We start from the raw sequence: 27,279 nt of genomic DNA, 5'->3' as shown, positions 1-27,279 counted from the left end.
TTGACTTTGTGTTTGTGTCTCACCTGTGTCAGCCCAGGTAAGTCAAATCAGCTGATACAGGTGTTTTGTGCTAAGGGTAAGTGTGTAGGTATCCAGGTATCAGCTTTCCTGAAAAGGATGGCTGATATCTTAAGATGGTTTGTACAAGACATTGGGAATACTGAGGTTGACAGCGGCTGAAAGGGGGGCTGTAATGATACAGACCCTTACAATTTCCCTGCTGGTCATCTTAGTGGGTTCCTAGAACAATAATGTGAGGGGTAACTAACTGGGATTTGCCTTTCAGGGTTCTTTTTTAGTGTCATTACAGTTTCCATGGCTGGTTTTGGAGATGGATAGCAATAGAACATTTGGAGCAGCATCAAATAAGGAGGAAAAGGTGTAAATAGATGCTCAAGGACCCCTTCACCATTTGTACTCTATGGTTGTGGAAGATGGACAGAAAGTGGATTAAACTGTGATGGAGTCAGCACCAAGTTCCTATATAATGGTAATCCTCTCTTCCAGTATTTGAAAACATAGAGACACTCTCTTTCCACTTTTTCCTCTCTCAGGTGTATATACTGAATACTGGGAAATATTTGCCCCCATTTTATTTACACCTCTTTCGCCCTTTTGGTCAGCGTGGAATTTAAGACTGCGTGAATCACAATGTCTCAGATTTTATTTATTTAAACACAAAAATAACCCTGTATACAGTAGAGAATGAACACTTTTAATAATAGTTTCTGCAACAAATTAAATAATTTTTCATACACTTTCCTTATCTTAAATATAAATGGCTTAGGTATTAGTCTTCATTAATGTATACACAATTTTCCCTTTGAAGAATAATCATTCCAATCATTCATTTGACTTCATCATATCTAAGGTCTGGATGATAAAATAAAACAAATGGATGTGATAAACAAAATGAGTCAAAGAGACCATTGTTGAGTAGTATAAAATTCAAATAACCTGAGAGATCTTTGATCACAGCAATGAACATCAATGCTGTCAGATACATGGAATGGCAAGAACATCTTGTAAAGGGGGGGGGGGTTAAAAAAATTACTGTTGAAGCTTGCTTCCTATAATCTAATACCAAATATTGTCTGTATGTTTGACTCTCTCAATCGTGTCACATTCTGGTCAAGATTAAGGAAGACAACTCAGTATGATTTGAGTTATATACATGCACTCTTTCCAAAGATGGAATAAATTCATATTTATCAGGTTGAGAAGATAATAGAACTGTGGGTTGGTTTGAATTTCTTTTTTTTATTCCCCATCAACAAAATTTTCACAAACAGCATGAACTACTGGTACTTCATATTCACAGCAAATGGTATCACTTTTGTCTGGCAAGCACCTTGTATTATTCATCATTGAAAGATCAATGCTATATGATATGAAATAATTTTTTTCTACTATTACTGATGCATCCATCCACTGAACAAAATATGAGATTAAATTGAAAAAAAATCCACCAGTCACAAAAGGCACCATTTTAGTAATTATGAATAAAAAAGGTTTATCAATTTTACTTTTATTAATGATTTTTTTTTCAAGGTCTACACGTGAATAAAGGTTACCTTTTGATAAGACCACCCAAATATCAATTACATTACAAAAATTATGAGGATTTTTTTTTACCAAGACATTTTCTGCTGCCTATGTACACAGAAATGTTTGGAATGTTCTTAAACTCTCTACTGTGTACAGATCAGGTACTATGGGAATTATGCTGCATTTTAGCTGATGGAGCATACTTAGGAATTAGCAATGCAGTGAGAAATTCCTTATGAAAAAGTCAATCATTGCACAAATTCAATTAGGGCCTCTTCTTAAAACCACATGAAAGACATAACATAGAACTCTGTGAAATCTATATTGTGTGAAAAAGTTTTTGTAGTAAACCACAAAAAACCTTGAAGGAATATACTTGAATATGTTTTTCAGAAAGACATTGATTTGGTTTGAAATTCTTATCACTTTTACATTGCAATTATCAAATTAATTCATTTTACCAAACTATCTTTGAATGTACATCACCAGCTAATGAAAAAAGTAAAAAAAAGAAAAAGTTAAATGTATCATATTTAATTACTGTGTCACATTTGTTTTTGATGTCATCCATTGCAAGGTTCTAAGGCACCGATGTTCAGGATTTCTGTAGAAATAAGCTGAATAATTGATAGGAGATTGACAATTCAACTTAATGAGTTTAGAATCCAGTTAAGGTTTACGAAAAAAAATTTCAAAATCAGCATGAACTTTTATATTCTACAACATTATGATAATCTTGCGTGTTTCTGATTAGTAAAAGGCAGCATAAGTTTCAGGTCTGATGCTTTATTCATTAAGGGAGCTGAAAAGAATTACAGTAAAACACACTAATTATAAATGTAACTTGTTTTATTTGTTAGTTTCACAATATGTGTAAACCAATCAATTCACTATAAATGTCAATTCATTATAAGCATGCTTCTATAAGCCTGTGTTACTGTACTAACAAATGAAAAATAACTCCACAAAAGGTTTTATATCTCAATGTTGTGACCCCCAGTTATAAAAAGTATGTCACAGGGTGTGGAGGACCCTCAAATAGGTCCATTTCAAGAGAATTTAACAAGGCAAACTAATGATTGCCAGCAAGTCCATGTCTAATAAAAAGGTCTCACTTCAATCTGGAAATGTCACACAGGAATAGTTTCTTTAATTTAAGAGTAGAATGCCCTGGTGAAAAAAATGATTCTCTTTCTCTGGGGCACTAGATTCCTCAGCATCTGAAATAAGTTAATCAAATCCTGTGTTTTGTGACATTGTAATTTTAGTCAACATGTCCTGTAGAGTTGGCTGTAAACATGAGGGAATGCTTAAAAGACAATTAATGTAGAAAGGTTAAAGTAGCGGATTTTCTGCTTTGCTGGTTTTGACAGAAAGTTTGATAAATATGCACAATTTATATTGCCTTTTTTGTAAAGTATTTTGAAGAGCCCCTTCCTTTCAAAAACAAGAATGGCAATAGATATATTTCAACTTTCCAGGATAAGAAATGAACTCATAGGGTATAATCTTTCTCTATTGTGAGATTGAACAGAAAATACATTAACTAATTGAAGTCATGATTTACCAATGTTACCTTATAACAGGTTTTCTAATTTCCACTTTGACATTCAGGAATTCTCAAACATCATTAAATGTTTTTTATTTCATACAGAACTCCAAATAAAACAAGTGACTGAGTACTTTGTCATTAAAATCTTAATTAAACAGAACTGGACTCATAGCATCGACAGCCCCCATGCCCTTGATATGTCGTGTTGTATCGGATCTTACATACGTTACAAAAGTTGTTGCAATGTTGTTCCTTGAACATACACTTGCACCATCAGGTGAGTGAGAGTTTGAAGTCTAAAACGCTGACATTTATTCCAGCCCCGACACAGTGTGGAAGAAGAATCGTCTGGCAAGATCCACTGACAGATAATGGCTTAACATGTAAGTAGTCTAACACAAAAGGAATTAACTCAATTAACACAAAAATCAGCACCTCTCACCACCACCACCTCTCTGCATTCCCCTCCAGTTTTTGGCTTGTACATGTATTTGTCCTTTATCGGTTTCTGCTAGGTTCTGGTTTACACATGGTTATGTCTTATAATTCAGTAAGTGTCATAAATGGTTTGCTGGTATCTGTTTTCTGTGATCTTTTTGTGATGAAATAAAATATAAAGTGAATATGCAGGCAGTTAAGATTTATGACTGGGCCTTGTTCTTAGCCATGCTTCATTTGATGAACAAGGGGACAAGCTTTCTTTCAGTTCTTTATGAGATGTCCTTCAGCACATCCTCTCCTTATAAAGTTTTAGCATGATGTTAGGTTTTCAATATGCTTTTATAAAAGCTTTATGTACAGTAATGAGTAAATCCTAAGTTATCACCGTCTACTGGAAATTCATTTCTACACAAACTAAAGTCTTTAATTACAAGTTTTTCACCAATACAAAATCTTGTTATAGACACTTAGCCCTCATTCCTTTCTCTTAGATTTTCTACGTTTTATTAGAATGAAATATGTCCAAAAAAACCCTGTTAAATGAAATCTTGTTTGTTTCTTTATTTTTGCCAGTTGTGTAAAAAATGTTATCAATATCTACTGCAATAGAAGTCTAACTAAATTTTTGAATTGCAAGACGGAAATAATCATGAAATACAGATTGTCCAACAATTACTCATATCAGCGTATAACGGATGAGATTTTGTAAAATGGCTTGTCTACATTTTGAACTGCCACAAATGAACATTTGTATAGTTGGAGATGGGCCTTAAGACGATCCTTCCTATATCATATAGGTATTTGTTAACCTGCATGTTAGGTAATGTAAAATATATAGCATGAAGTTTTAACATTTGACCTAAATTTTACTACTTCACATTAATATTCTGTTCCAATGTTTCTCAACAAGTAAAGCCTATTAATTTGTGTAATTTTTCATTTAATCATCTTGTTTGTTGGTAAGATATAGAATTTTGCGGCTTTCTGGGGCTTGAAAAGGATGGCCATTTCTGAGTGCAAGTCAATTCTTTATTTTTTGGGGAGAATTTTCGTGACGTGGAATTTTTGTCTTCCCTTTTACTATTGTAAATACGGATGTATTAATGGCTAATTCTGAGGGCCAAACAGTAATTAATTAGGCCCAGCTTGAACATGTTATCGTCAACAAAACCAATTTGAAACAATGCTATCCATGTTTTTGGTCAATCCAAAGAATTCAACGTTTGTGCTTTTCCATTGTTCTTACACACATATTGCCAAATTTTTTTTTTTTGGTTATTTTGTACAAATGTACAATTAGACAAAACAAAGTTAAAGGAATGATATTTAGGAACGCTCATCAAACTGTAGACAGTGGGAGGCATGTTAAACTTTTATGGACGATCGTTATGAAACGTGCTGTCTAAAATATCAAAGGTTTTCTCCCTGTTTTATTGGTGTCCTAGACATAACACTTAATTAAAAGATGTATGCTCACCATATTCAGCGACCATAAAATCAGTTATTAGATTTCATACTCTCATAAACGATGTAAATACGGATATTTATCTAAATTAAATTCTGGCAAATTGCAATTAGTTTGGTCCGTGGCTGATTTTGCATTCCTCTCAAGTGTATCTGATATGCATTTAGTGGGTTCGATTAGTGCATACAACCACAACGTGACATCTCCACGAGCATGCGTAGGGACGACGGACGTGCTGATGATGTCACAAACATGATAGCCAGCAGACGTTTGTAAGAGATAGATGACCCACGCTTCGCATTTTGCCATCAACCAATTTAAGCAAAATAAAGAATGAATGATTTCTACTTGATAGTGCTTATCTAGATTTGTTACAACACAACAGAACAAGAATGTGGAAAGAATAAGCAGTTAGTGTCTTTTTAACGAGAAATAGAAGTCCCTGCTTATCGTAGCTTTGTGACGTCGATAACGGCAACCCCCTTGATAAACGGTTGATGATAAACTCTACAAGCTTGGGAGATAACTTCGTTATTCCACCATTTTTCATCCAGAAATTAGATTTTTTGCCCCTGTCATTAAAAAGAGAGACAGTTAAAAGATGTTGAGCAGAAATCATGGCGGAAGCCCTTTAGTCTACCACTGCGCGTGATGGCACCATCTTCCTCGTGACTGAACTTTGTCTTCAGCAGACGAACCAATGACATCCGGTTTTATCTACGTTTTTATACCACGTTTTTATCACGTCTTGCATAACTCCACAAAATGATATTGTATGAAACTGTTTAATGAATCAGTGTGGATAACCCTTGGTAGATATGCGAGTTTTCTCTCTGTCAAGTAGACATTCGGTGCATGATAGAGACCACCATCATCTTCAAATCAAAATAAGAAATTGATATTTTTTGTAAACCTGACGTTGTGTTATATAATAAGACCAACCTTCTAGCTTATAAGCTATAAATATTTCTGCCGGTTGTATAAAGATTCGGCCGTTCGTTAGGACACTTCATAGGGTCGCACAAGGTCATTCCCTACAGGAAGCTGTTTGATGTACAGTCGAATCACCTGCCGTTACCTTTGATTCAGAGTAACTCATTAGTGGCGTCAATCTGGGCTTTTTTGTACCTTGTTTGATCCCTAGGATTTACAACTCTTTGCAAAATGCAACTGTCGCTCGGTGATATTAATTTCACCAGCCTTTTGGGACATTGTTTTGACTTCAATCTGTGCTGCACGTATACATGTATGTAGTAATTGCCCAATTTGGTTGCTATAATTGCTTATTATATACTTAGTTTAAATATTTTTCGACGATGGCGTTGTTTTCAGAGTATTCTTGGGATTCTCGGGATTATTTATTTGCTCAAGTTATTCTTTCGAGGCATACTAATAAATTATCAATGTTTGAATATTTACTGGTGCTGCAAATTTTCTAACGGTTAGCCAGTTCTTCGACCCTACCAATAATTTTTTCTTTTGATATATATTTTGTTCAAGACATTAAAAAAAACCTTTGTGGCGCAAGAATGGTAACCTTTTGGCAATGGAACGACGACAAGATGGTAATGACGTAAGCGAGATCAATTCGTCGTTGTCTGAAGCATATTTTATGCGGAAATGTAGAACTCGTCATCGTTCTAACGGAAAATTGGATCTGACGAGGCCTTTCTGAACGTCAGACTTCATCAGCGCCCGACCCTCCTCATCCCTGAAAATGGTCAGCCTCGCTCGCTATTTCCAGAGACAAACTGCATCTCCTAATTGGCTTTCTTTGTCTCTCCGAAAATCCGCTGATTGAGGAAGTTTTTAAGATTCATTTGTTCTGCAAATGAGATACATTTTTAACTGTCAGTACGTCACAAGTATTTTGTTCTTTTTCGCGAATGAACAAAAATTGTGATTTTTATTGATTGTGATTTTAAGCATCATACCGTTTTGTTCCCAGTATCCGAGACGCCAATTCTTAATCCTCAACAGTAAATATATAAACTGAAGGGGTTTTCTCTCTTTTTTTGCCAACTTGAACGCTTTAGGATTTTCAATCTAAATATCGTATTTTTAAACGTAAAATATCTGACTCGTGTATGTCAGAAAATTAAAACTTGAAATCTAATATTCCTATTGCATACACGGTTATTTTTTTTAAACCTTCAATTAAACGCATCATTGTATAGCCCCCAAACAATATGTCAGCGCTGTGTTGGGTCCATCATATTTTAATATTTGACAATATATATGTCGATTAATGTTCATAAAGCGGCTTGGCACTGTTGTCGCAAGATGTTATCGCCGACCGAATCCGATTCTGGTCTCGTCTTACCGTAGTTGACACTTAAAATATATGGGAGACATACGCCCAAGATCGCGCCCGATGTATTAAAGGAGAAGGTCGGACAAAGCCAGTTGTCTTACGGAACAGAAGGGATGGCCCTATTCGGAGAGGCCCCCGATGCTGCCATCTTTAGTTTATAGGTGGGAGGAGACCTCTTCTAAAAGAGATTCTTATCGCGGGTGTATTTCCTTTCAACATTGTCTTAGATTTTTGGCAATTAAATTTAATACGTGTATTAGGTTATCACTTCCAATAAAGTGCCGGTATTTGGGTAATTTAAGAGTCCTCCTACATTGAATATAAGATGACAACTAGAATGTCTGCAAACCCAAACAAGTGGTAATGAATTTGGCTATAACATGTATGTAAATGGAATAATCTTCACGTATTGTGGAAACTACATGTAATTTAGAACAGTAAGACGCTTTGTTCTATAAAAGTTTCAAACGACACGTTTAAAAGCTTTTCAAATTCAAAACATATTTAGAACTTTTAGGCGAATGTACATCCGGTTATTTAAAAAAAAAAACCAAGAATAAACCAATGATTGTATGGTTTGTTAAGCATTTACCTACGTTAGTATGTTTAGAAGTCTATAAATGCTGTGTTTTTACCCTTCTGACAAGAAAGGCATATCGTATTAAAGCCGGTTGATTAACTGTTGTCGGCGGGGCCCTGGAACCACCCGCGATGTGCTCGCTATAACCATCTACTTCTCGACACTTTATAGCGCATTTCATAAATCATGGAAGGGACAACACGCGACAAAAGAGCGTGAAGATTTCAACCCGGCCTCAGAGACCGGAAAAAAGTCAAAGCGCTTGGTTGCGTCTGAATTCCTGTTTTGCTTTGTAATTTCCCCCCATGATTGACTTTATATTGTATTGGAATTGATAAGGATAGATAAAAGGTAGTTGTAAACGTGAAAAATTGATGATGAAATGAACAAAGCTAACATTTCAACGTGTACAGAATGAGTAAGAAAAACGTGAGATTCTTCCTATTTTTCAACTGAATAATTCGTTAAAACAAGCAGGACCACACAAAAAACAAAGCTAAAAATTCGGGGAACTGCATCCAGATGTGCAGATTATCAGAGATAAGATAGGATTGTCATTGTCTCAGAAAAACTTGACAGGAATCCGGGTTTGATTGACGCTTGTTGCTGAATCTGGCATCACCAAAATTCTTTTCGCCAAATAGTAGGCCATGGAGTTTTGTGAAATTCCCGAAGTCTGGCTTCTTGCAAAGTCTTGCACGAGTTGCACACTGTATTGGCATAGAATGTCGGCTCTTTCCTTTGAAGTTCTGCAGCGCTGTTCCTGCTCATTTGTTACTTAGACAGTTTTGGTTTATGGCCTTATTAGCATATATTGGCCTTCGAGAGTTAATCCTGGGTATTATTTGAGCCTGTAAGAGTTTTTTACAAGTCTTGGTACTTGATATCTCAATCGAACACGGTGATCTGTTTGAAGTAGTGCACACTGATTTACAGACTTGGCGATTCCTCCCCAGATAAACCTGCTGCAATTCCAGGTCTGTGCAGCCCTGGTATAACAATGCCGATCTCGACCTGTGAGTGGCTATTGAGTTTCTTTGGGTTGAGATAAGAAACAGTATTGATCCGGCACCGGGACATTTCGCCTCCGGAACTCTACACCCATCGTAAATCAGCGGAATATTTCGACTTTTTAAAATTTTGTTTAAAACTGATGTAAGAAATAAACTTAAAAAATTACAATTTTCGCATTGTAGAGATGTTTGGAATCTCAGAATTCGGAAATAGAGAGCTCGTGTTCGATTTTTGTTAATGTTTTGTTTTGATTTTTGTCTCTGGGTTGATGGTCTCTGAGATAATCACAGTAATCTCGATGCATTAGCGCGATATCTGGCCTCTTATGTTTGAGCTCTAAGCGTTTTACTGTCATTAATTGATTAAGCGAAAATACCCCGAGTCTCAATCTGTCATAATTGATGATTCTTTTATGCACTGTAAATACACTGTAGTGACTGCTAGCAGATTGACTGTTTTGGTTTGAGGACTACCAACACTTTAGAACAAAATCATTATTCATGGATGGCTGAAACAGAATAGCGGGCTATGATTTAGCGCGGATTTTTAAAAGCGCATATTATCTTTTGCAAGAATCTATCCAATGACATGCCTTTTGCGACATGTCACCATAAATCGTCTGCTACGGCAGATACGGGTGTTTTACGACCCATCCGACTCATTAACGATTGTTAAACAATCATTTTACTTTACTGTGTGTTTGTAGATTATATCAGAAAATTACATCCAAATAAAATATCCCGTATTTTCAAAGACAAATTATAAAATTTACGAGAGTTTAAATGTTTTCAGCCATTGTACTGTGTCATTGTTACGTCATGGCTGTTGTACGCGGTATTCTCTAATGAACGGGTGTCTTTTATATTCCATTTCCGTCCCCCAAACAGCGGGCTAAATTTGAGTTAGTTTTAACGATTTTTCAAAAGCCTCTGCATGTTTATGATTTCTTTATCTGATTTAAATAAATGAGACATTTTGCATGGAATGGTATACGGGACCGAATCGTACGGAAGCAACCCGTTGTAATGCATGTTCGACATCAACAACTAGTTCACATAAGTTATTAAAGTGACAGTTGTTTTATTCGACAATTTGCTTCGTTTTGTGCCTTGAACAGTTTACAAACTGAGAAAATAACCACAAATACAAAAACAAAAACATCAAACACATGTAAAGATAGAGGGACAGAAAATTAACAATTTTTAATTGTACTTTTATTTTATAAATCACAAATGTTTTACGTGACACAGGACGTTCAGCACAGATTTGAACTCGACCTGAATTTAAAAGTATTTAGGAACTTGAACATGGATCATTCGAACAAGGGTTATGTCAAAATTTATGCAAGAACTGTTTTCCAAAAATTTCCTGACAGGAAATGTATTTAAAAAAAAATAATTTATCCGCACTGAAATTAGATAAAATTAAACATCGCTTGGAAAATTGTTTACATTTATTTTTTTCTCAAGGAAAAATGATTTGCGTATTTCGCTTGATAACCAAAACCAACGGTTGTACGAAACAAAAACTCATTAATTCAATGAATTGTTTAACTTGCAATCGTGAAATTACTTTTGATGAAAATTTGCCATTGAAGAAGTACAATTATCGACATGTAATAAAATATACAACAGCATTACCTCTATAACAGTAATCATAACAAAAATGTTCACTGATCGGTAGTTCCAAAAAATTTAAGTGTTCTTTCTGTTTTCCCTCATTATTGGTAATAACGCGCGATTATGTTCTAAAGTTTCAAATTAAAAGATAATTTCTTCGGGTGAGTGCCTTTTAGGCCATCACGTGTTAAAAACCGGCTGTGAATTTCATACATCAAAAACAAACTATTCTTAGTTCAGCGGGGATAGATACCCTCAAATATGTCATAATTTCAGGGCCTCAGTGTCGTAAAGCCTCACACTATATTATAATCGTTTCCAGTGGTGTAGTTTAGCGCCGTAAATCAGGCCGTGGCCGGATTGGGTTACTCCTGGTGATTGATTGGGGTAGGGGTCTAGCCCGTGGTCTGTGATCTTGCTCTGTCGTAGATTTGTTCAGTGACCCACGCCGCGGGATCTGTGGGGGAAGGGTACCAGATTTATAAGGAATCGTTAATGGCTGTGCACTCTAAATTGTCAAGAGTAAGGTTTTGTCACGGAAAGCCAAAGAGTATAAGACGAAAGGAAAGTGAAAATATCCCCAATATTATAAATAGGACTTTGTCTCATGTCGAGATTGAAAACTTTTCGAGTTCTCTGCAGTATTATAGGAATTATATATCTAAAATGGGAGAGAGAAAGAATTCTCTATAGATCCGATTGCCACCCAGGAGATCACAAATAAAAAAAGCACCCTGAAAAATACAAATAAAACCGTACTGCAAAATGGTATGGGAGAAATACGAAGTCCTAATTACATGTTGCGTCGTCCCGAGGCGACGATGGAGAGCTGGAGCTTCTGTCTGTCCCTGGGTGTTCCCCAACTGTTTGTTGTTTCGCTCCTTCTGACTTTGTCATATGTTTATCCGGGGTACTCCCTGCTGTCGTCTGCTTACAAAATTAGCGGGTAAATGGAGCTCGGATGTCGTCTGCCCTTTGTTTGCTCATCATCGTCTGCTCGTTCAGACGGACTTTTCTCTCCGTCCGGTCCCCGAGGAGCTGTGTGAAAATTTTGATAGATAGTTATCGTATTTATTCTATTCCGGGACTGAAATGTTAATGAAAATGTCTGACTTTCTCTCCCTTTTATCATTCTCCAGAATCTAGATGCAGAAATTACGGACAAATTATGATTGTTGGAGTACATCGTGTTAAAAGATTGCGGTCATATTCTTGGTCTTCATAATTTGAGTACATCCATAAAAAAAAATGATGCGACCCTGTTAGTACGTGCCGTCTGGAGACTTCCCCGAGTTTTACTTCAAATTACAAATGTCCTCTACATGATTAAAACCCAACATGAAGTCATCTAATTCTACTTTTACCGGAAAAAACAACAAATTTAAAATGTTTTGTTGGATTAAAAATAATTTGACACCCATTCTAGCATTGTTTTCACCGAAGTAGAATGAAAGTGATTTATGTTTGGAGAAGTCCCCTTAGAAGACAAGGTGAAATTTCTATCATATCTGTGTGAGCTCCGCGGAAGTCAAAGTAATACAACCCCTAAAAATATTAAATTTATCGAAGTTTCCCTTTTCCCATATCTTGAAATATTTATCACTGAAAATTGGGTAAATTTAGATTAATTTTTTTTTTAAGAAAATTTCGTTTTTGTCCGTTGTATATTAAAGTTATGATGGAGGTATTTGTCCTTTTTTTTTTTTTAACATGTATTGGAATATTTATTAAAAAAATTTCGTTGTTGTTTAAGACGGTCAGATAGTCAACTTATCCATTGAATATTCCTAAAATTTTTAGACATAATTTATTCATCCATTAATTATTATTAACCAATAAATTTAAAAAATATATTTAAACTTAAAGGGACTTTGACACGATTTCACTTAAAATTTTCAAATTTTATTTTTCCATTTTCAATGTTTATACAGATAAATGTAGAAGTTTTTAATGCTATGTCAAAATTTGAAAGTCAAATATCAAGTTATAAGCAAGATACAGAGTTCACAATTCTGTGTTTTGTAAACAAAGCTTGAATATTGTCATTTTTACATATTTATTGTATTGGTGTTAATTTCAATCAAATGTATCTTTCTTATGTTGATACTAATATTTATGAAGATATTGAGTTAGTTTAAATTGTTTTTTACATGTCATTTTGTCTAAGATATGGTAAATCTCTACATTACATATTTTGTAAACAACGATAAGACTCGAACAACCAATTCTTACCTCTGTATCTCGCTTGTAACTTGACTTTAACATTCAATATTTGGGTCAATCATTTTAAAATGCACCGGTAAACCATTTTATACATAAAAAATGAAAATATATAATTTTTTGATCTCAAATCGTGTCCAAATCCCTTTAAGAAAGTTTAAATAGTTTTAGTTATATCTATGTCGTCTTTTAGGAGAGATAAATAAAGTCTAAGAATAGCCCTCTTAATAAGGATTTTACTTTTTACAGAACATGATTTATTACGGGAGATATTTTACGTAATTTATAACCTATAAAAACTACACAATTTGTGTAAATTCTTGATTTTTTGGCGAACGTTTATTTTTAAATGAATGCTAATTTCGTGTCATGGCCATGAAATTATCATACTTTAATATACAAGTAACCATCTTTATAGAATTAAAAAACAATTCAGTACATGTTTTGTTAATATTAACTGGGTTCACTTTATTAATCCTTTGGTTTTTTAATTAAAATTACTTTGAACGAAAAATGTCATAATGATAAAATGATAATTATTAAGATAATGATAAGAGGTTTGGCATAACGAATGATAACTGTGAGCAAAGTAAATCGGCTGGAAGCTTTTGTCAATGTAGCTAACCCTGCCAGGTGCTTGCTCCGAGTTGTGAACGGATTGTGTGTACGTGTGACAACGGGTCCCTTTCTTTGCTTGAATCTTCGACCTTTTCATTTAACTGTCGTCAGATGGCTGACGTGCACGTCTGTTAATTCTGAGTTTTACAGAATTCTGCCATTTTTACGGCGTAACTGAGACGGAATCTCGCAAAAATTGCAAATGATTCACAGCGGTGAAAGTACACAGGATTTGAAGTTTGTGGGAGAAATCATCGTTTATATCGCCCCGTCCTTATTCAAAACAAACACTTTAACATTGCCTTTGTTAAGAAATATTTGGTGATAGCGATTGTGGCAAATTTTTGACACGACGTTTGTCATTTATGTTCTTTTAGCCTCTTTTCTGTTGCTGGTAGAACTATTTCTCAAGTAAATGACTTCCAACATATGTTCTAATAAAAAGCAACAATATTACAATAGTAACGATTTGTGTAAAAATTAGCGAGGTTAGATAAAACCGCCTTTCTTGCGGAGGCATAGAAACGTTAATCCCATTATCAATCATTTCACGATATCTATACCGAAGAAAACGGTGTTCCAAAAAATACACAACTTCAAATTAAAAACAAAACAAGCAAAAACTAAAAAAAAAAAGTTGAATTTGATCGACAGTGGAGTCAAGCAATAGACTTCCTGCCGGGAAAACTCTTTGTACAAAAGGAGGCACAGCAGTTATCCCCGACAAGAGATGCTAAGGGGCCCTCTCAACAGAAGAGGAGGTAATTGCTCCGAGTGCAGGTTCATTCATAACTTCAGACACCCTCCCATAAATCTCCCCGACGAATAGGTTTCCATCAACAAGTACACGGTTTTATAATCAGCCGTGAATTACTTCTGCGAGTTGACACCTCTCTTTACCGAGCGCCAAAATTCGCCAAGAAATGTGACGTGGCAGCCCTTGGTATTCGATGTAATCTTTTTCTCCATTATTGAATAATTAATTTTTATCAAAATTAATGTTGGAGAAGCCAGGGAACTATATTAAGATAAAGAGAATAGTCGACTTTAAAGCTGGAATCGGACTCATTAATTGTGTAGTCGCGGAGAGATTTAACTGCTTACTGATGTTTTAAATATTACCTTTTAGTTACCACGTAACCTTTAGTTATCATCACCGACAGACAGACATACATCATATCTGTTGAACAGGTCCCTTATTAGACTAGAAGGCGCTCTTTGATAGATACCAAGTACCCACTTCACGTTTCAGACTTCTGGCAGAATTGCTCCACAGTATTTATATTGGCAGTGTAGATATCAGTAAAATGATGTTTTTAGTGAATACGGATCGGTGTTCAAGAGGTTAATGATTTTTAAAACTTGTTAAAGTTTGATCATTTATGTCATTTTTAATCTCACTCAAATTCTCGACTCTTACGAACTATATCGCAGCATCATCTTGGATAATTCTCGACCCTCGAGATTACACGGGAGTCTGAAAGCTGTTGGCGACAGTGAGCAATTTTTGGAATTTTTTTCCACCATCGGTTGACTTGTATTTAGAAATTCAGAATGTATCATCTACGGCGGGTAATGATGAGCGCGGTATAGGAGAAAGAGAGGAGCCAATTATCCCAAAATCCCCACAGAAAATGAGCGACAGAGATTGTCTTCCGTGACTGACACGGAATCCACTACTAATTATGATGGAGGGGCCGATAAAGCAGACCTACTATAATCTGCCAATCGAATTTATTCCCTTACTCGAAACATTTAAATGTCGCATCGAATTAGAATACACCGAATATTAATGGATCCCACATGTATTATTAATTTTCGAAAATTCATCGGATTTCTTTGTTGGATCACTTCTTTGAAGTACAGAGAGCGTTGTCGAGGTTGGCGTGAGCTAAGTCAAACGGTAGCCAGGCTGGAGCGGAACGTATATAGGACTTATAAATGAAATGATAATCGGCTAAAAAACAAAAGAATTCGTGTAGTTTGTTTCCTGTGATTTTTTGTCTGTTTTCTCTCAGACCTAAGAAGCCGACGCAGGAGAGGGACCCCTACCTAGAAAAAAGAGTCGAACATCAACGGCGCATAATTCTCCGGATGATCTATCTGCTTCAGACCTAGAACCTCGGCTACAGTCTAGAAATTCATCATTTCGCTGCATATTTACTATTATTTTGTAATTAAAATAATAAGCTTGATTATCACTGACACTATGAAGCAAGCCAGACCCTCTTAACGCGGGAAACCACTCGGCCCCCCGATCTGACGGAGAAAGTTTTAACCGGGAAATCGCGTGCCAAAAGTTAGCATTTATGAGCCTGGTAATAGCGTTGCGATGTAGCAAACTTCAGACTAGAATTAACTGTCTTGTTTTGTTGGAATAACGTATAGGTTTCTCTCAGTCCTTGATTAGCATTGAGAGGCATCATCATTATCATCTCTCCATCGAATTATCCTAAACTCGTCATCTCCAAATTATCATGTGTATAAGATCCCAAAGCCGTTCGTTTTAGTTAATCTCTAGGGCTTATTCGAGCAAAACTTCTATTATGGAAACATTTGGATAAAAATATTATGGATTGCACTCATCAATTATCAAATAGATCCACGATGGAATTTGCTGATTTTTGTAGAAAAAATCGTTTGAATTTTCGATACTATAAATAGATTAACATAAAAACTCCATACATTTACATAGTGAACAATATAACCTGTATTAATTTAGTGATGCAAAAATTCAAAAAAAGTTACAGTACTATTTTACATTATAAAAAGTAGGGGGACTGGTGTTTTGATTTGATTTTTTTTCTCTTTTTTGCAACGTTGATTAATAAATATGCTAGCATTTTCTCTGAGCGGACTTCGGGGGAAATAGCGTTTTGCCGTTCAGCGGACATCCTTCAATCGATTTTGTGCGCAATGTTTATCTTGATTATCTTTACAATGGATACAGAGCCTTAATTATCTTCAATTCCACTGTATCAAACTGTAATTAGAATTTATTTAACTACGCTTAAATGACCCTTAATACGACAGCCCCGCTTCGATAGCGGCAAATTTGCATTTAAGTAGCGAACGGATCGAGAGAAGTAGCAATTTTCCAGAAACTATTGCTGTAATTTTTAGATCTTTATCAAGTGAATGCGCAACCCCTTGAATCAATATTTATTTTATTTCCTGCAAGAAAATGAATTTTATTAACGCAATGAAAAGTAATGGTTTCTCCATACGTTTTTTACTACCAGCTCAACCAGGGAGGTATAATTGAAAATGTAATGTTTTCGTTTTCTTTATTTATTGCAGAAAACAAAGAGAAACAACAGCAGAGCAATAAGGCGTACTTAAATGATGTCCATATTTCACCCCGTCTGATAAACTATGTAGATTTTCGCCGGTGTGGACTGTGTGTGTTTTCCGAGCTTGCGACAGCTTTCATTCGTTTTTTACCTGTTTATTGCGCGGATGACACAAGCACCTGTCTGTCTGTAATTAGCTGCCTCCCCTCGGGCCTGCATCAGCAGCAGGTATTTCCCCGTGACAACCTTTTTTCTAAATAATTCGAGACTTTTTCATCGTTACACGGGTCCAATAGTGCCGTGAGGGTATTGACGATATCCATTAAATAGTTATATAGCAGCGTTTTTGTATCAATGATGCATTTTCTATAATTTATCATCGTCATTTAAAGCTCCGAGCAAAAACTCTTTATACTTTATGACTCAAGATCCGTTTTTGAGAGAGAGAGAGAGAGAGAGAGAGAGAGAGAGAGAGAGTTGGTTAAACAACATTGGTTATATATGTCTCGGCCACCTACCGCTCAAATAATAATAAGCTGATTTATTCCTGCGATAAAACCAAGCGCAGAATCAAATTTGAGGATCGAGATAGTTTTTTTTGCTCCATGGTAGACATCAGTTTTGGAGATTACATTGGTATAAAGTGTCTATGTAAATTTATGAGTGTATCTAATTGGGAAAGAATGTCGGGGACCCTATGCACTGTTATATGAAAAATTAAATTTAAAGAGGTTTTTTCCTTTGAATGTTGTCTGTGATTTATGGCACGTTTTTATGGAATTTAAGTATATATTTATAGAGATTTAGGAAATGTTCAGCTCCTGTAGAAGGGAGGGCGAGAGATCTGGTTGACTGGGTGCAGAGGAAACTCGGCTTCTGAAGCTGCCACATTCTGACACATATAAATACTTTGACATTGACAGGCGGAATATTCTTAGATTAAAGAATTAAATCAGATGATAGTTATAACTGCGTGTACCTACATTTGGTTATGATTTTTTAACTGTTTGCATTGTGAAGTGTTTGTAACATTTTACGAATTTGTAAACCTCATGTAGTTTTAGAAATGTGTAATATATGATCGGCTTGGGAAGCTTGTACCGATTGTCCCCCATGTTCAGAAGACACCATCTAGTTGACTATGCCACTTATTTACACGGTGAAGAAGCGAATTAGTGCAGTATTAATGCCTTTATGTTTTTATGTGTTCATTACAGGCTGTGAGTGACAGGAGGGGACAGTTAATGGAGCGTCCAGGCGACGGGGGGCCTGCTCGGCATTTGACCTGGGTGTGGGCGTCACTGGTCAGGTAAGTTATCACACCTGAGTCGGCCTCAGGTCCAGGTAATGAGTACTATATCTATTGGTTTGTCAAAACTTAAGATGAAGGGTATTGTATGTTGTGTGCGAGGCCTTTTTATAGGGTTATTTTATCAAATACCCCCCCCCCCCCAATAAAGATATTGAACAATAGAAAATACTGTACGCTAAAAACTGTATGTTTTTTAAAATGGACATTGGAATACTAAGTTTTGCTGCATTAAAAGGGGGAAGGGATGATCCCTGCTTCCTTCATATCTTGACATTGAAAATAGTATACGACATGAATTATAGAGTATAATTTGTTACATTTAAGAAGCTCGAGAGTTTAATTGCAGCTTTAGTTTATTAAGTTAGAAAGATATAAATGAGTGTGTGTGATATGACTCGGGACTTGTTCGCTCATCATTGTCATCTACATAAGTGTCATCTTCTATATCCGTCTACCGCCGAGGCCCGCCTGCTCGTTTGTAACATTTATACATCATAACTTTTCAATAATATGACAGATGGGAGTCAATTTGTCACTCGTGGAATGGACAGGGTCTGGCAATAGCTACACGCCGTGGTGGTCAGTTTCGGACTGTGTGTCGCCGGCCCTATGACTCGGTCCATGTCTATCTGTATGTAGTACTATCTACTGTACTTAATGGATGACCACAGCGGTTTGTGATGGGGGAAATAAAGCCACTTTTATTATATTCTACTTATTTAGTAGTTTGCTTGTGTGGTCCCTACACTGTTTTGTTTAACAAGGCGACCAAAGTATAGCCAAACTATAGCTCATGAGTTCGTGTAGAAGGAACCTCTCAAAGGCCCAAAGAAACCGATTGAGTAAAATCTCAATGGTATACAAAAAATATTGGCTATGCCTCCAACGGAAATATATTAAAACTTACTTTGATGCAAGCGAAAATACCAAAATGATATGAAAGGTAAATTTAGAAATGAAACATTTTAAAGATTATGGCCAAGATGACCCACATTAAATGTCATCAGATGATGTATAATGGCGCGGGGTCAGGGTCACTCGGCGCCGGACATCGGTCAGCGGATGTCTTCCTCCAGTATAGACCTTTTAACGGGGCCTGTTTTTTTTTGTCGCCATGATTTGTTTAGTAAGGTTGTAAGACGCATACCTAAACCGTTCACCGCTAGGCGACAGTCTGTTACAGAGAATTGCGAATGTATTTGGCCACACAAGGAAACAACATCGGAAAAGAATATAACTGATGATATATATAGAAAATATATCAAATTTTTAACAAAACAACGCCTTAGAAAAGGCTCCAGACATATAAACATTAAAAAGAAATTGTTCTTTTAATATCACGCTTTTTAATTGACTATTTCCACCAAGTTATACTATGCAATCTATTTTTATGTTCATTTCTACATTCTTTTAACCTTTTGCAGTGGTAAGGTCATAACCCATATTTACCTTGACCTTTTGTAGATGACCTATACTTATTTTCATTCCTTAATCTGACATGAGAATACGCTTCGTCCATAGATCGTCTTTGATGTCTTTTTGTTGTATTCAGATATGTATAGTCAAAATATCTAATAGGAAGGGATATAAAGATGTCTATCTGATGTAGTCGAGGATTTTTTGTTGTTGCTGTAGTGTTGTCAGGGATGTCAATCTCTTGTAATTAGGGATCACTTTTGTAGTTACGAATCTCTAACTGATTTAGTCGTTAATGTTTATCTGTTATAGTCAGCGATGTCTAACTGTAGAAGATCTATCGGCTGTAGTCAGCGATGTCTACATGTTGTAATTACACGGGTGTCTAACTGTTGTAATCAGGGATGTTTATCTGTTGTAGTAAGGGATGTTTACGTGTGGTAGTCGGGGATGTCTAACTGTTGTAGTCATAGATGTCTAACTGTTGTAGTCAGAGATGTCTAACTGTTGTAGTCATGGATGTCTAACTGTTGTAGTCAGGGATGTCTAACTGTTGTAGTAAGGGATGTTTATATGTGGTAGTCGGGGATGTCTAACTGTTGTAGTCATAGATGTCTAACTGTTGTAGTCAGAGATGTCTAACTGTTGTAGTCATGGATGTCTAACTGTTGTAGTCAGGGATGTCTAACTGTTGTAGTCAGTGATGTTTATCTGTTGTAGTAAGGGATGTTTACATGTGGTAGTCGGGGATGTCTAACTGTTGTAGTCATGGATGTCTAACTGTTGTAGTCAGGAATGTTTAACTGTTGTAGTCAGAGATGTCTAACTGTTGTAGTCATGGATGTCTAACTGTTGTAGTCAGGGATGTCAAACTGTTGTAGTAAGGGATGTTTATATGTGGTAGTCAGGGATGTCTATCTTTTGTAGTCAGCGATGTCTACCTGTTGTAGTTAGGGATGTCTATCTGTTGTAGTCAGAGATGTCTAGCCGTTGTTGTCGGGGAGGATTTGTTACGTTCTGGCATTCTGAGGCCAAGGAACTCGGTGTGTATTGCTCTATATATCCATTACATGTTACAGACAAATCCACACAATGCACGTAAATTTAAAATATCAACTATTTTCACTCTCCCTCTTTTGAGAATTTGGTAACCTTTGATAAATGTCAAACAATCAGAAGAGTTTTTCCAAGTGAACAATTCTGTTTTATGTGTGTAATTGACAGGAGGAGGGGTGATGTTCATTTCTTTAATCCACTGATTTGACAATTAATTATACTATAAGATATAATCTATTTTTGAATTAAAAGGTTACTGAAAAGAGTTAAAATGGAAATCAATTTCTCGGGCTTTAGCTATGACGCCGGCGTGCCTGGATGTACAGCGGGTCGATTGTTATCGTGGGTGTTTGATCTAGTTCGTTTTTATGGAGATGGCTTGGGGCAGTAAGAGGACCCACAAACCCACACATACGCACAACCTTTCTTGCCGGTAATTATTACTTTAATAAGACCAAAATTCAACAGATGTCTGGTGTCTCCTTTTTTGGCTTCATAAAAGTGCAATGTTGTACCTATTAACTATTTGTCAGGTAAATAGAAAAGTATTTAAAAAAAAGGATGAATAGTGTACTCGTACTTTTATATACATTATCTAAATGTGAAAGTAAAATTGCTTAAATAGCTCGCTTAAGGAAATGGTTCCTGGGTTGACAAGTACACGCAATTCTTGCCAAAATAGAACTGCAGGAATACCAAGACTTGCATGTAATGGATACCATTGAGTGACCCACTTGTATAACAGTAGCGGGTTTTTTTTTCAAGTTGGCTTTGAGACATAAAGCACCTGTTGAAAACAAAAAAATCTTCATTCCGGATAATTAACCTGATATTTTCAGCGTCTGTCACTCGAGTTTGATTCCCACTAGTAAGGTTCATCCCCGAGATCTATCCATTACAACAGTGGCAGATAACATTATACAGTGTTTCTGTATGTGCTGGGCGATAATTGTGCATTGTTGGGGAAGAGCTACATTACATGACTTCTTTTTACATCACGAGGTGCATTTGTAGAAATGGCATGGCGCCGCCGGTTTTCCCGCAGTGACAGGCACGGGAATTTTCGCGGACTCTGTTCAGGCTCACTCTGTGTTGCATCGCTAAAGCCGTACTACGCTACTTAATGAAATATGCGCAAATGGATTACATCTTAATTAGTCCACTTAAGACTAAGTTGATTCTCCTTTGGTTGTGATTAGGAAAAGCTGCAGTATCACTCGGTAGACACAATGCTCCAGCAATACACAGCTCCGAGATACTGGTATCTCTTCCCAACCCTTTGGTCAAGAATAGAAACAAATTACAACAAATAAGACAACAAAACAGTGATAAAGCTGTACATTTTTTGTTACTGAGCCGTTGACGGAAATTGCAATTCAATGCCATGTTTATTTTTAGTAAACATACATTCACGTTGACTTTTAGAGGTAAAAAATTCCTGCAAATTCCCTTTTCAATAATACAAAACCCCAGTGGCTGTCGGAGTATATTATCAAAGGATGACAAATTTGACTACACCACTAAGTCGATGTTCACAAAATATCTTATTCCTCTTGACAGCTTTTAATATTCATCGGCCAACTAAAAACTTCACTTTCATGAATATTGAAGAGGGTTATACATTATAAACTTTGATGAATGGCATTTTTGTCTTCTACATACTAATTATTATTCATTTTAAGATTCATTAAATTAACATGAACTGTCGAGCCGTATAAAAAAAGAGCGTGAACAGTCGTATTTTGTTGACGTTTAAATTAAAGTTAATTCAAATGCTTGAATTTTCAAGTTTCAAGAAAAACGCAATGTATCAGAGAATATTGATATTGTAATATCAATAAAAACCAGTCTGTAAGACAGTTAAAACATTTTTTGCTAATACCATGTGTATTCCCACAATTTTATTTTATCTAAAAAATCAAAGTTCATGCTATGGTTTTTAATTATAAAACCAAATAAAAATTGTGGAAAAACTGGCATTTTCCGATAAGTTTGAGATATTTTGCAAATACTGTCTGCATATAATCTGTTTGTATGAGTAATCAAAAAAAAAAAATAGATAAATATATATTGATTAATACGAGTAAATATTTTCGTTAATAAATCAACTCCTTTGTGCATTTGGAAAAAAGTTATTATGTTGGTTTTTATGGAGTCTGGATCTGTGGATATATACCTGTAGCGAATACCTGCCTGGATGGCCTTTCAAAGGTTAGGCTCAAGGACACTATCCGATATTTCATGTTATTCCATAATCCTATTAATCGCTGATTGCAGGTAATTCTCCGAACCCCTTTATGATCGGAACTGCAACATGTTTGGCCTGGAGGTGATTTTTTGTCGATCAATGAATACAAGTGAATGGCCTGGTTTCACTTTAGTCTCAGTAACCATACAGAAATAACTAGCCGTAGTCTAGGCACCGACAACAGAGCTGGGTTTTTTTTTTATGTTTCGTCGCTTCATCCGTGGTCATTGTTCATTTTGAATAAAGACCCCCCCCCCCCCCCCCCCTAAAAAAAAACCAGAAAAGAAATGAAAATCTTCTTATCCATTCATATATTTTTATTTAGAGTTTTAAAAAATATAACGATATCGTAAATATGTTTTGGAGATTTTGTTTATCTAGAATTTTTAATCTAAACAGTTGAAATAATTTGGGATAAGGACTTTTCAGTGTTTATTATATGTTAATTTTTTTTCTTTCAAATATCGATATCAAGGATTTTTTTTGTCTGATAATTATTACCTCATTTGACAAAATGGGGAAAAATTATTTTTAGATACAAAAAGCGTGTAACGGAGATTTCTCTCATTAAGTTTTACTTTTGTTTCAAATTAATATCGATACAAATTTATCTTTAAAACATTGCATATGTTAAAATGTGTTCATCATGCAAGAACTAAATATGTCAGCAAAATATGACGAAAAAATCAAAACATTTTGATTCAGTATACATGATTTAACGTAAAAATACACAGTTTTCAATTTATACTGCCGTTTTTTTAGTAATTGCCCAGGTGTGGTAATAATTTTATGCCTGATTGACAAGATCGCGTTTTATCTAGTCCAGATGCTCAGATGCTGCGCGCGGAAGTCGGCTGCTATATCAAGCTTCTAGTTTTCAACACAAGGTGAAAACACAGGAAAAAAGTGAGCACAAAAATTGGTGAATTTTCAAGAATCTTTTCCTTGTGAGCGAACTGGATACATTGCTTTCCGTGTCAATAAATGAAATACACGTGTGTTATAGTCTGCATCGTATATTGTTTACTTTCGAGAAGTCTAGCTAAAATGTTTCCAAACTCAAAATTTCTGTAAAACTTAAAATGTGCCACTGTGTCGAAATATAACCATTTATTGTTTCTGATATTGATGTTCATTTGCTCATGTCAAAGGCTGCTTAAAACTTGTATCTGTCAATTTTATCACTGTATGATAGAGCTGCATGATAGCGTTTGATTTAATGTCGTTTTAGCGTGAACAGTCAAGTGACGAATAAACGCTGATTAATTTACATAAACATAAGATGATGAATCTGCCATTCGCTATGAATTTTTAGGCACAAAAAGCTCAGTTATTTTAAAGAAAATATTTGCACAGAAAATTTTTATTTATAGTGAGTTTTCTTGATAAACAATAGGCAGTATTTGAACATCTTACAGAAAAAATAAAAAGAAGTGAAAACAGCGAAATCATAATATTATACGATGATGAGATAAAGGTTTTTAATTTATTTTAAGTAATTCTTATGCAGTAATTCCCATGCGTTTTTGTGTCATTTTTTTCATGCTTTTAAAATTCTGAATGTTGAAAATTGAAGAACATGTCCTTAAAACGTCTTCCAAAAATATCCGCCATTTTTTTTTTGCCATAGCTGGTAAGAAGACGTTTGTATTTAAATATAGCTAGGAAATAATAATTTTCGCATAAAGAAAAAAGTAATAAAAATAAAAGAAAGAAAAATAAAAGAAAGTGAAAACAAGGTGAGCAGAAGGCCATGGATAATTTTTATGTAAATCTGAAGATAAATATTCAGTCCTGTCACGACCCGGCACGGCGTAACGACTGTTGGTATTATGAACTTGTAATAAAATCTTGTTATAATATTTATATCGTCTTTGTCCCATGCATTGCATTAAATATTCACAATTACACTTACATGTTGTCTTAAATATATATCCATGCAGTAATTGTATATTTGTGTTTTGGAATTATGATTTATTCTGATTGGGGTAAGTTGAATTTTTAATTTTTAGATTAACAAATACTAAGTATCTAATAATGAAGGCCTTTTATTATATGATATCCGTTTCGTCGTTTGATAAATTGTGTACTATCCATCACTTATGTTTTTGTATGTTATAGTTTATGAATTATGGAATGGTGCCTCTTTATCTCTTTATCCATTTTTTAGTTAAAAAAATACTAGTAATCCTTACTTTCAAATAGAAATGTCTTGTTTTATTTCAAGTAAAAAATGTGTTTTGAAATTTGTTAACAATTCTGCTTTTTAAAATCTTAAAATCTAAGAAACTAAATATATTAAAACATCTAATTAAACTGGATTTATTGAAAAATGAATGAATTCCATGATTTCATTAATTGATAAAATTAAAATTTTAACCTCAAATTCTTTTCAATCAATTTGAAAGAAATCCACAAAAAGTGCATGATTTAAGTTGGTTATTAGTGTATCCTGTACATTAATATGAAATCGTGTACAATATAAACCCCTTTGTCGTTTAGAAAAGGCCTGGGAATTTAGGTGCTGTCACACGAGAAGCAATGTTTTTGTCCGTTTTAAGACCCCCAAATTACATCCAAAGTAAAGATCTTAGTTTTTAGGAACACCTTTTTGTATCATTTGTATCAAATCCACGAATTATTAAGCATACTCGTATTTCTAGCAATAGAGCGAAAATTAAAAGCCTCCGAGCTTATTTAATTAGACACCCCATCCGAAACCCCGTGTGGATTGTAGGGCTAGCTCCTCTGTTATTCGATAGGCCAGAAGACTGTTGGAATATATGATTTCATGGTAAAGTGACGGTTAATTATTTCACTTTTATACTCTTTTTATTGCAAAGTTTTCAGCATTTAAAGATAAAAATGAGAGATTAGGAATCCATAAATCAGATCCGTTTTTATCCGGCCACGGACGGGTACATCTATTGTCACTTTCCCAAGGTGTTTTACTCTTAATTTTCTGCCGCTTCTTTTGACGTGGTTCAAATTTGGACTCCGACTCTCTGGTTGAATTCCCTGTTTCCTGGTCCAATTTTAAGCTGCATTTTTGCTTTATTCATTCAAATTTAATTGTAATTAATTTATGAATCCTTAATTGAAGGATAGTAATCCTGGTCATTTTTGTTGCGGTAGGACTTGACCCCAAAACCTTTGAGTGGACAGGCGTTATAACATACCCGCTGTACTTTTAGACACGGTGCCTGGTGCCTATTTGTACCAATGATTCTGTTACATATCTCTCCACGGCAACATCTTACATGTGTAACTTCAAATGCTTTCCTTCAAATGCATCATCGTCATCTTTATGACAGATTTCGTCATTTCTTTCAATCATATGTTGTATTTTTGCCCAACAATCACAGTGGAAAGGGCATTTTATGATGGATCGGTTAACTTGTAACTAAGAAGTAATGCGAATAAAACAAATACCCGGTTCTAGAAAATTTGAATTATCTTAAAGATTAAATATTTTGCCATCAAAAAATATCAATACGAATTCTGAACGTTTTTCAAAGAATGGGTGAAAACATTAAAAACGTAAACTTTGTATTTTGAAGTAATTTAAATGTGTAAACATTAAATTGTAAACGGCAGACAGGGAAGTTTATCACAGCCTCGATCAGTACTGGTACATGTCATGAATATTCATTACTTAATCCCTCAATTAGTAAACAGATTGTATAATGTGTATGTATATTCATTTAACAATCGATTATTATGATATTTAAATTATTCAAATAAATACTCATTGTAAGATACCTTTTTTCTAAGATTTTTATCAACTGTACATTGTAGAAACAATCAAGTTGAAATGAAAGCAAAGATTTAAATTTGTATATTTGCATTATACTTATTTATTATAAATTGTAAAAAGGAATAAAGAGTGAATGAAATATGTCTTTTTAAAAATATTTTATAAAAATGAAAATATTCAATTCATTACAAATTGGTCTTATATTATTTATATTAATATATTTATGCGTAAAACATGAATAGTTGTGGGGGTTTCAAGAAAAAGAAAATTAAGTATTGAATGTTAAGAAAATTTGGACTTGAAAATTGGTGTGATGAAAATCACGCTATATTCACTAATGATTTTGTAAACTTGAATTTATCGCCCCAAAAATTGAACGGAGAGTAAAACTGTGAAGTTTGGTTTGATTGACGTCTCTCACGGCATGTGTGAATTTCATAAGTGGCAGTTTCAACAGAAGCCAAAATATTGAATGTTTTGTAGAGTGGTGATAGAGTAAAGGTTATTATGACGGGGGAAATTTATAAAAACAAGCGGCGTTTTCCCCCCGGACTGTCGGTCTGAGAATGAACAGAAATCCTGCAACTTGTGCATTAAAACTTAGACACATTTCCTTAAATAAACATTTTCTCTGCCTACTTGATAGTTGTAAATTTTTCGTGCATTTTAAACATTTTGTGAATGGTGTGGAATTTCGTTGTTGATGGCATTATGTCTGCATGGTTCCCTTGCAAGATAAATTGTATATATGTTGTGAAATTTGACTTTCTTTATCAATTGTCATGGTGACAGAATGAAAAATTTCCTAATTTACAGCGTAATATGC

General features: G+C 35.0%; 1 protein-coding gene and 1 long non-coding RNA gene across 6 annotated transcripts in view; both read left to right on the top strand.

The window, feature by feature from the left end:
* LOC105336522 (neurobeachin) overlaps positions 1–27,279 on the top strand; it is an 86,294-nt gene that overhangs the window by 24,751 nt on the left and 34,264 nt on the right. The window lies entirely within an intron of this gene.
* LOC105336520 (uncharacterized) lies at positions 12–17,941 on the top strand. The gene is made up of 3 exons (XR_002200468.3): positions 12–490; positions 3,421–3,483; positions 17,882–17,941. It is a non-coding gene; the product is annotated as an uncharacterized lncRNA (long non-coding RNA).

This window comes from Magallana gigas, chromosome 2, assembly GCF_963853765.1.
Source record: "Magallana gigas chromosome 2, xbMagGiga1.1, whole genome shotgun sequence".
Classification (NCBI taxonomy): Eukaryota; Metazoa; Mollusca; class Bivalvia; order Ostreida; family Ostreidae; genus Magallana; species Magallana gigas.
The sequence above is the reverse complement of the archived record's forward strand: the minus strand, read 5'-3'. Positions and strand labels throughout refer to the sequence as shown.